Raw genomic sequence first — 11,942 nt, forward strand, 5'->3', positions numbered from 1 at the left:
GCCACTGTAACCTGCAAAAAAAAAAAAAGAATCCTGCAAAGTAATCTCAGTTTCCAAAAGAAGTAAGATACCTAATGCAAACATTAGACATCTAATTGGAATAATTAAAGAAAGAGAGCAAATTAGTTGAGAAATTAGAACATTTTCAAAGAAGAACAAAATAAGAAATGATAGAGGAACAAAGGGCAAATCCAGATGCCATGAGAATAAAACCTGGGAAGAAGAGATGGAGAGACTTCATATGGTGTGGCATTCATCCCAATGAAGGTTCCAGAAGAATCCTTTTTTTTAATTTAGATTGATAAAACATATCCATGAACAGATGAGAGCAGATTTATAAAATACCAATGGGTCCCTGATATTACAAGGCCTCTTGCTATATTGTAAGAGTTGAATTTGAACCCTGGACCAGTGTGCACCCGACATGTGTCTGAGTCTCATATCCTTCTGAGCTTATGCTTAAAAGCTGAAGCTGTTATTTTATTATTCACTATGATACATGCATTTTTTTATATTTTTTATATAGCACTTAAGAGAAAATATTATCATTTAAGGAAATGGTCTCAAACTCCAGTCCTGGAGGGCCCTGGTGGCTTCAGGTTTCATTCTAACCCTTTTCTTAGTTAGCGACCTGTTTTTGCTGCTACTTAACTTCTTCTGAATTAATTTTAATCGACTTGTTTTTAAGATTTGTTTCTCTGAATTGCTTCATTTCTTTCCTTAAGTGGCACCCAAACAGAAATGAAGGGAGCCAACAGAAGACCAACTAAGTCAGAGCCTCAAACTCCAACCAGCTGCTTAATGAGGTGCAGAGTCTCGTTGTTCATTAAACCCATTCTTTAATTCAATGGCTTGTGGCTGCTCTTGTTATACAACAGCAAACGTCTCCAAAATTGTTGATGTTCTCTTTTCCAAAAGCACTGGTCAAATGTTTTGACAACCTGAACAGATAAACATTCCTGATACCTTCACCTTTCTTTATTTTGAGATATTGTATGATAGACACTGTTTCAGGTTCTGGTTTGGCTCAATTTTTTTTAATTTTTCCTGGCAGCTAATTAAGGAAAAAGAAACAATGAAGGGGGTCCGAGTCTTCAAGAGCAAGTCAATGGAAATGAATTCAAAAGAAGCTAATTAGCAGCAAAAACAGGTCACTAATGAAGAAAAGGGTTAGAACAGGGGTCCTCAGTTGCAGTCCTGGAGGGCCGCAGTGGCTGCAGGTGTTACTCCAACTAGTTTCCTAATTAGAAAGCAGTCCACGCTGATAATGAAACTTGGTATTGAACTGTTTGGCTTGTTAATGCTTGCATTCATCCAAGAGCAATTTAAATGGCACTGCACAGTGTCCTCCTCTGAGAACATTATCCATGTGTTTAGTAGACCAGAACAGATTTAAACTTAATGGTCCTTCCAAATCCCCTCTCATTCATTTCGAAACATTTCTTATCACAGATACTTCATGGTAAGCACGTGAGCTGCTGGTTTATGAGTTAGCTGCATCTCATTATTAACTAATGTCTGGTTAGGAAAACAGGCAACAATTACAACTTAAATGTAGATGCTAAAACCTTAAATAGGCAATTAAGGGTTCTGAATGGTATCAAGCAGGAGAACTAAAATTAAGTCCAAAAACGTATTGCTTTAGTAGTAAATAAAAGGGTTCTAATGAAGAAATTGGTTAAAGTGAAAACCTGCAGTCATAGCAGACCTCCAGGACTGTCATTGAGGACCTCCTGATCTACAAAGAAACTAAACTTTGGCACTAACAAGGCATAGAGTTAAACACCAACTATCATTATCAGCATGGACCGAGTTGTAATTCGGACACTGGCAGGAATGAAAACCCGTAGCCACTGTGGCCCTCCAGGACCCTGATTGAGGACCCCAGGGTTAGAATCAAAAACCAGTAGCGACTGCGGCACTCCAGGAACCTGATTGAGGACCCCTGGGTTAGAATGAAAACCAGTAGCAACTGCAGCCCTCCAGGACCCTGATTGAGGACCCCAGGGTTAGAATGAAAACCAGTAGTGACTGCAGCCCTCCAGGACCCTGATTGAGGACCCCTGGTTTAAAAGGAAAACCAGTAGCGACTGCGGCCCTCCAGGACCCTGACTGAGGACCCCGGGGTTAGAATCAAAAACCAGTAGCGACTGCGGACGTCCAGGACCCTGATTGAGGACCCCTGGTTTAAAAGGAAAACCTACAGCCAATGCGGCCCTCCAGGACTGGAGTTTGAGACCACTGTTTTAAGGTTAAATGCTAAATTTTCTGTTGATGTACCCAGCTGGATTATAAATTAGACCATTGTTTGACAAACCAGGAGAAAAACAGGATGAACATGCAATATCTCACACATCTCTTAAAATAATAATAATAATAATAATAATAATACATTTAAAAACTCACGTACAACCTAAACCAACAGGACTTCCAGATCAACCTAGTGGAAGGGGTTAATTAAGGCTGTTTAAAGTATCAACGTTTGTCACGTCGCGTTACCAACTGGCTGTAACCAATCAGGTTAAAGGTGTTCTGATTATGTAATGAATTCCTTTTCCGAGTTGTGATCTAATCAATGAATTGTATAAACACAGCGCAGAGGACGCTCTATTTCTTTGCAACACTTGCTATTAAGATATGCTGTTGCCTCTTGCAAGATTTAGATAAAGAATAATGACGGACGCTTCCTCCTACTTGTATTTTATTGCTTAAACCGGGTCATTCAAGTGTTGGGTGTCCGTTAAAATTTCCTTCCACAGTAAACGGTGACACAAGCGAAGGTTTTCTTTGTCTTTTAAGACCCTGCCAGGTAGCCAAGTCAAGGGGCTTTATTGTCATACCATCCATACACCGCATTGCAGCATAGAGTGGCACAAAATATCATTGAACAGGACCACCACGGTGCAACATGTAGCTTGACACAGGGCAAGTGCAACACTAACAAAGATCTATACTATACTTTAATAGAAAAATAAATAATAGGCAAATGAATAGATAGCAATTAATAAATAATAACAGTGAAACTAAAAAAAAAAAAAAAAACACAGTAGTGACAAGTGTGACACATGTACTGCATATACAGTAAATTCACTGTTGGAGCAGGTATGAGGGAAGGGGGGCTGCACAGAGTTCAGAGTCCAGACAGCCAAGGGGTAGAAGATGTTGTAGCGCCTGGCAGAACTGGTTCAGATGCTACAGTACCTTCTGTCAGATGGAGGTGGAACAAAGAGACCATGGGAGGGCTGCGAGTGGTCCTTCACAATGCTGTCAGCTTTGCAGATACAGCACATTATAAACATATCTTCAGTGGAGGACAGAGAGAACCCAACAATCTTTTCTGCTGTTGTAGGACCTTCACAGTCAGAGACGCTGCATTTCCTATACCAGAGAGCTGTCAAGTGGCAGGGCCTGTTAAAGCCCATTGCGGCACTTCTTGTGTGATTTTGGGTTATACAAAAATAAATTGGATTGAATTGTATCATATTTTACTTCTGAAATGTCAAAGACAGTCCTGTGTGAATAATGGCATTGCCAAGCTCTGCAGAGGCTGACCAATCAAACTACAAATCATTCATGGCATCCACGCACAGGTCTGTCCTTTTGAATGACCCTGGTGTAAGTTGTGTGGGCAGCCATTGAGATGAGGACAAACTCATCAGCAGGGAGTGACACTGGGGCACCGCACCAGTCACATTAGCTTCACGTGTTTTTTAGGTTGCTAAATGTACAGTATATTTGCACATGAATGTTCGGTATATCCTAGTAATTCTGAAGTGTGTTCTGGTATGTCATTTGCTGATAAATGTCCTTCAGATTGTTACTGAATACTTCATTGATTGAAGTGTTTGAAGTCAGACATTCATAACTCTTACATCTACAAGCAAACTGAGCAGTTCACATTAGCTTTCTTTGATTTGGGTAATGCTATTTACTTCTAATTATGCAATGCAGAAATTCAGACCCGTATTGTCCTTCGGCATTAATCGCTGCAGCCTCTCCAAGCTTCCGTAATAGAAGACGCATTTCTTTTTTGTGTTATTATAAGCTTTGATCCACAGTTACTTTTAAATCAACTGCTCAAAGTGCTGCCACTGTCTCTGCTACATGTTCTTGTGTTTTACTTCATTTATTTTTTTGATAATTAAATAAAGCACTAAACTTTAAGCTGTTTATACTGCTTATGATTCATTAAGTGTTTACGCAATGTATGGAAATGAATGCAGCAAAGGTGCAGACAACACCAATATGGAGAACATGCATACAGAATATGGCTGATGAAGATGCGTGTGTTTATGACATTATTGCCAAGTTTATTTCCGTACTAAATTTTAGCCTGCACACATTTCCAGCACTCTCATTGCTCGACAAACTTTAGATATTTTTGCCAATAATTTATTGTCACCATTTACTAAATATGGCCAAGCCCGTTTTACTTGATCCAGAGTAGGTGTCACCGATATGTAATAAAACTGAAAGAAGGCGTCTTCTGTTTTGCATCACCGTAGACACGCTAAGTGGTAAGTATAACCTATTTATAAACCAGGCCTATCTCGGGCTCAGCAAGTATCACCTGCAACTTCATAAATAGATGCATCATGTCAAAAATATGATAATAAAAACGGCCACAATATGATTTTAACTCTGCTGTGCCCTTTAAATATCGCAACAAATGCAACAGATGATCCAGGGTGCCCAACAGGGACATGCAGTCAGGGGAGGCAGGGGGCTATCATGGAAAGTAAAAAAAAAAAAAAAACTAATAACAATAACATAAAATAAATGTGTCCACTGGTCTGTGCAATAGATTTGTTTTCTGTATGATTTCAATAATTGTGATCATTTTTATAGTCAAAATCGCTGAATTTGCGTCTTTCCTGATCAAATACAGGGGAGAAACATGAAGTGCATTAGCAACAAGCCTCGCCTCACTTCGGACTATGCTGTCGCCGCGGGGTTGATGCCTGCAATTGGCGTGTGCCTGTTGCTGTCTCTCTCTATGTCGCCAATATAATGTGTGCAGACACATTTATTATACACCCTGACTTTGCACAGTCTGGCCAATATCTTTAATGATGTGTGTGACATATTTAGTCTCGCTGATCGGACATAAAACCGCAGTGAGAAGGCACATGGTGAGGCAGACAGTACCGTGCTGCACTGGAGGGGGCGCATGTGAGCCCAACAGGTGCCCATTGCTGCTGTTCTCGAGGCGCCAGTTAAGGAGCCCTGTCTCATAGCATTGCTAAAAGGTGTGAGTGTGACTTGTTACACCATTGTGTGTGTGGGTCATTTACACAAACAGAAAAACAAGACTATGAGAAAATCAAATCCAGTCCACAATGGCGTATCAATTCTTGTTTACCTAATTTGGCCAAATAAATGTAAAACCAAGATTTTCAGATTTCTACGGTGCTAATAAATACATACTGATATGCAACTTGTTCGATGTATCAAGTGTTCCACAAATGAAACAGTATTTTCTAACACCATTTCCAGTAGTTATTTTCCCAGTAATAATTATTTAGAATTTAGAAAGTGTGTGACTGTTAGATGAATGCTTTCATTTTTTTTTTTTTTTATTAATTTTATTACAATCAATACATAGCAATCAAGTTTTACAAAAAAAAGAATTATGCTAAGAACAGATCGATCCCCACCCTTGAGAGAGAGAGCAAGCCAAACGGTGTAAAATTTAAGGCTTTTAAAAATACCTAAAACAACAAATTCTCTGTGCTTTATATAATCATTTCAAAATATTACTGATTAGATCCTGCCATGTTTTGAAAAACGTCTGTACAGATCCTCTAACTGAGTATTTGATTTTTTCCAATTTTAAATAATATAACACATCAGTTTCCCACTGACTTAACAGAGGAGAGTTTGGGTTCTTCCAGTTTATCAGAATAAGTCTGCGTGCCAACAGTGTAGTGAATGCAATCACAATTTGTTTGTCTTTCTCCACTTTAAGACCCTCTGGAAGAACCCCAAACACAGCTGTTAATGGGTTAGGAGGGATTGTGAGTCCAAGACTGTCTGAGAGGTAATTAAAAATTTTTGTCCAGAATAATGTTAATTTGGAGCAGGCCCAGAACATGTGACCTAGTGAGGCTGGAGCTAATTTGCAGCGTTCACAGGTTGGATCATGTCCTGGAAACATTTTGGAGAGTTTTAGTCGAGACAGATGTGCTCGTTATATAATTTTGATTTGTATAATTGTATGCTTTGCACATATGGAGCTCGAGTGAATTCTCTGCATTGCTACTTTCCACTCCTTTTCTGATATATTAATTGAGAGGTCATTTTCCCAGTGTCCTCTTGGATCTTTGAAAGGAAGGGATTGTAAAAGGATTTTATATATTGTAGAGATGGAGTCTAACTCCTTGAAATTGAGCAATAATTTTTCCAGCGTGGATGAGGGTGCAAGATGAGGAAAATCTGGAAGGTTCTGTTTAACAAAGTTCCTGATTTGAAGATAGTGAAAGAAATTTGTAGCTGGAATGTTAAATTTGGAATGTAATTGTTCATAGGATGCAAAGACGTTGTCTATATAAAGATCTCTAAGCAAGTTAATTCCAAATTTTTCCAGATATTAAAACTGCATATGTTTGTGAGGGTTGAAAGAGGTGGTTCTTTTGCAGGGTGCCACAGAAAGAAGCTTCTCCGTCTTAAAATGCTTTCTACATTGGTTCCAGATTCTAAGTGAGTGGAGCACAATTGGGTTATTAGTGTATTGCCGATAACGTGTGTTTATTGGAGCACAAAGCAAGGAATACAAAGAAGTACTGCAGGATTTTACTTCTATTGCGGTCCATGCCTGTGTATGTTCTTCTATTTGTGTCCAGGTTCTTATCGACTGTATATTTGCCCAGTAATAAAACTGGAAGTTAGGTAGAGCCATGCCGCCTTCTGCCTTTTGTCTTTGTAGGGTCGCTCTTTTGATGCGTGGATGTTTAGAATTCCAAATAAATGAGGTTATTGTTGAATCTAATTGCTTAAAGAACGATTTATTAATGTATATTGGTATGTTTTGAAATAAAAAGGAGCTTAGGAAGAATATTCATCTTAACAGTGTTAATTCTTCCAGCTAGTGTGAGATGAAGGGTTGACCATCTATGCAAGTCTTGTTTAATTTTTTCCATGCAGACGACGAAATTTTGTTGATAAAGAGCTTTATGTTTACTTGTGATGTTTACCCGAGGTATTTAAACTGTTCTGCAATGATAAAAGGAAGGGTGTCTAATCTAATATTATATGCTTGCGAATTCACGGAAAGAGTACACTTTTATTCAGATTAATTCTGAGACCAGAGAGCTTTTGAAATTCTGTGAGTGCTGCTAAGACTGCAGGCACAGAATTTTCTGGGTCCGATATATACAGTACCATGTCATCTGCATATAATGAGATTTTCTGTTCCAGTCCTTCTCTGCTAATCCCCTTTATCTGATCAGTATTTCGACAATGTATTGCCAGTGGTTCAATGGCAATTGCAAACAGCAGTGGTGACAAAGGGCATCCTTGTCTTGTGCCACGTTCTAGTTTAAAGTAGTCTGAGCAAATGTTATTGATGCAAACTGAAGCTTCTGGGTTAGTATACAGTAATTTAATCCATGCACAAATGTTCGGGCCAAACCCAAACTTCTCCAAAATAGTAAAAGGTATTTCCATTCAATCATGTCGAATGCTTTTTCTGCATCCAATGATAATAATATTTCTGGGGTGTTTGATTTAGTTGGTGAGTATATTACATTAAACAGGCGTCGAAGATTTGAAGATAAGTGTCGGCCCCTAATAAATCCAGTTTGGTCTTGTGATATTACTGAGGGAGCACTTTCTCCATCCTTCTAGCTATGATTTTAGAGAGTATTTTAACGTCGTTATTCAGAAGTGAAATTGGTCTGTATGATGCACATTGTAATAAGTCCTTATTTTGTTTTGGAAAGACAGTGATTAGTGCTTGGCGAAAGGTTTGTGGAAGAGATTGGTTATCTCTGGCTTCTGTAAATGTTGCTAATAGGAGGGAGCTAGCTGAGCGGAGAATTTCTTGTAAAACTCTGCAGGGTAGCCATCAGGGCCTGCTGCTTTTCCACCTTGGAGTGACTTTATAGCATCCAGTAATTCTGATAATGACAGAGGTTTATCGAGCTCCTCCACACTAATAGCGTCAATTTGTGGTATCTGTAATTTATCCAGAAATGCATTAGATTGTATATTGTCTTCTTTAAACTCAGTAGTATATAGGGATTTATAGTAGTCTCTAAAAGTGTACATTATATTTTTGTGTTCGATGATTTTATCTCCATTCGTGTTAGTAATTACGAGATTGCGTTGCTACATCTTGCTTGTGAATTTGTTGCGCTAAAAGCTTATTAGCTTTTCTCCATGTTCATAATAATGATGTCTGGATTTGTAAATTAGTTGTTCGGTTTCTTTAGTTGTCAAGAGGTTTAATTCTGAATGTAGAGCCTGCCTCCTCTTATGTAGAGTCTCGCTTGGTAGTCTGGCATGTTCTTCATCTATTTTAGTAATTTCGCTTTTATCTCTGCTACTTTCTTCGCTTCGGATTTATTTCTGTGGGAAAGATATGAGATAATCTGTCCTCTTAAGAAGGCCTTAAGAGTTTCCCAGAGTATTCCTGCAGAGATCTCAGGGGATGTATTTGTCTCTAGAAAGAATTCAATTTGTTTGGATATAAATTCAGTACAATTCTCGTCAGCTAATAGAAGCGGATTGAGACGCCATCTGCGGGTGAGTGTATGGGGCTTAGTAATTTCAGCTCCAAGATCATCGGAGCATGGTCTGAAATAACAATAGCATCGTATTTACAAGATTTAATCTTAGGCAAGAAGTTATTATCTATAAAGAAGTAATCAATCCTTGAGTAGCAATGATGTACTGGTGAGTAGAAAGAATATGTTCTTGAATTTGGGTTTAAAAACCTCCAGGGATCTGATAAGTTGTGATCAGTTATAAACTTTGTAATTATCTTTGCGGTGTTAGTTGCCGTTCCCCCTGTGGAGGAAGTCTTATCTAAAAGTGGATTTAGAACACAATTAAAGTCCCCAGCCATTATAAGTTTATGAGTGTTCAGATTGGGAATGGATGCAAATAAATTTTGTATAAATTCCTTATCATCAACATTAGGTGCATAAACATTTATCAAAATCATTTTACAGTTAGATAAGTCTCCCATGACCATCACATATCTCCCTTCAGGATCCAATACTACATCTGATGCTACAAATGGTACTGTTCTATGTATGAGAATTCCCACCCCTCTAGTTTTCTTTGTAAAACTAGAATGGAACATTTGGCCAGTCCAGTCTTTTTGCAGCCGGAACTGATCCTTACTTAGTAAGTGGGTTTCCTGTAAAAATACTATTTTAGCATTTAGACCTGTTAGGTGAGAAAGTACTTTCTTTCTCTTTAATTCGTGATTCAGGCCTTTAACATTCCAGCTTACGAAGTTAACTGTCCCATCATGGAGACACTGATTCTGAATTTTTGGTGTCATATTATAGTCTTAACTGGAAGTGAAATAGTTTAGGTCTTAATTTCCTATTCCCCCAAGAGTTGTTGCCATGCAGCTTATTATTACGTTGATAGTTATAATTATAAAGATTGAGATGATAGATTAGATATAGATCAAGCCTGCTCTCTTTCTCTTCCCCTTAACCCCCACCCTCCCTTTTTGCCTCCCCAGGTGAGGCTAAAACCCACTTCATGCAGTCCCAGTCCTCTGACATACCCAGAGACAGAGCACGCCCAAAGCACATCAAGCCCCCATGCAGTGGCGCTTTAAGGTTAAAAGATAGAGATATCTGTTACCAATATAGTCTTTAAAAGAGGAAAAAAAAAAAAAAAAGAAAAGAATTTTGCACTTAATATATATACATATATATATATACATATATATACACATACATACATATATATATATATATATATATACACATACACATATACATATAATCTTCATCAATTTTAGTGCATTAAGATGATATCCCCAGATAATAAACCCAGGTGATGGTGTTAAAGATGTGTCCAAAACAAGCATAACAAGTCTTAATGCAGTAATAGCAATAACAGCAAACCAAGGGTATGATATTGAACAGTCTCATTTAGGGTACACATGAAATAATTAGAAAAGAAAAAAGAGGAGGAAAACGTAATTAAGCACAATAAAACATAAACATTTAGCCCTAGTAATACTAAGTAATGATAAGTAATAAGTAAGTAATAATAATATAAGAATATGAGAATATATGCTGATAAAAACCCGTATTTTAAAACAAATAGATCAGACAGTAGATTATTAATCCTAGCTTTATCATTTACCGCCATGACTCACAATTATGTATCAGAATAGTCCCGGATCAGCTTTCTTAACTCATTTTCTGCCTCCTCCTTGCTAGCGAAAACATAGAAATGACCCTGCCATTCCACTTTCAGTTTTGCCGGATACAGGAGGCCGTATTTGACATTGGCTTGCCGTAGCCGCTGTTTAATATTATAGAAGGCGGCGCGTTTGATAGCTGTTGCTGGAGAGAAGTCAGGGAAGACGCGAATGTGGCAATCTTCATATATAATATCTTCCTTTTTTCCTGAGGAGTTCCATCACCTCTAACTTAAATGATAATCGTTCAAAACGAACTATAAAAGATCTTGGTCGGGGTCTGACGGTGTTTGATCCGCGTACGCGGTAAGCCGCTGCTATCTCAGATTCTGCTTTAAAGTCGCCCCCGATTATTTTAGAAAAAAGTTCAGTTGCGAATTTCACCGGGTTTAAACTTTCTCGATTCTCCGGCAGGCCTTCAATTCTGACATTATACCTTCTATTCCCATCTTCTAAAGCAGCCAGTCTGTCTCCAAGTTTTTCTCCGAGTTTTTTACATTCCGAACTGACATTTACTGCTCTTTCCTCGGCACTGGCAGCTAGATGTTCGGCTATTTCGATCCGATTCGTGAATGTCTCACTAAGATGCTCCAATCGATCAGCAAGCGTGCTCAGTTTAACTGAGTTTTTCATTTTCTTTTAATATTTTCTTTAAGCATCTGTCTTAAGTTGTAGTTTACTAAGACGCTCCAGAGGAGAGTCAGATGCCTCAGTCTACAGCTTAAAAGCACTCTTAAGTACAGTAAATGCAATGCAACAGATAAATTGACAAATTCTGTCTCTGCTGCCATCATCGAATAATTAAATGAAGATGAAAATTACAAACCCTTTTGTAAGGTTTCCTGACATAGTCACAGAAGAGTGGCACGGACCAGGTATCATCACTGTCATTTTCTGCTTCTTCTTTGTTCACTTCAGTTTGAGGTATATGAAACATCATTTTCTTCATCGTGCTTCTTAAGTTAGCGATATCAGAAAGTCAAGTGCACTGCAGCGCTACGTTTATTTTTATTTTTTGTTCCGACTGACTGCCAAAATGGAAGACAAGAAGGTGACGGAGATTTTCGTGGAGAAGGATAGGCGCAGGGACTTCATTTACAAATAAATTTAAGACCATGAACAGTTTTCAATTTTATAAAAAAAAAAGGGATCAAACAATGAAAAAAAAAAAACAATCCAATATTTAAAAACTAAATTTCCTCCTTAAATAAAATATTCTTTTGTTTTTCTTGTTATCTTTTTGTTGAACAGTCTGTATTAAAATTGATTAAAGCATCAAAATTAAAAGCTTTTAAAAACAACTAAATATTTCATTTAATTAAGGTCAAAATTGAAATCCGTTTATTTCTGTACACCAATACTTTCATTTGTATTGAATGAATATGAATTGTGGGATTGCAAAAGCAAATTTAGAGCACATGGAGGTTGAGGAGCAAATGCGCTCTCTCGCCGCTATAAACGTAACGTTGTTTCTTAGCCAAATATGCGCCTTATAGCTAATGTGTGTGTAAAGAATGCTGATGAGATATGAAACATAACCAGTAGTCAA

The sequence above is a fragment of the Polypterus senegalus genome, chromosome 8 (genome assembly GCF_016835505.1).
Source record: "Polypterus senegalus isolate Bchr_013 chromosome 8, ASM1683550v1, whole genome shotgun sequence".
In the NCBI taxonomy this organism is placed as follows: Eukaryota; Metazoa; Chordata; class Cladistia; order Polypteriformes; family Polypteridae; genus Polypterus; species Polypterus senegalus.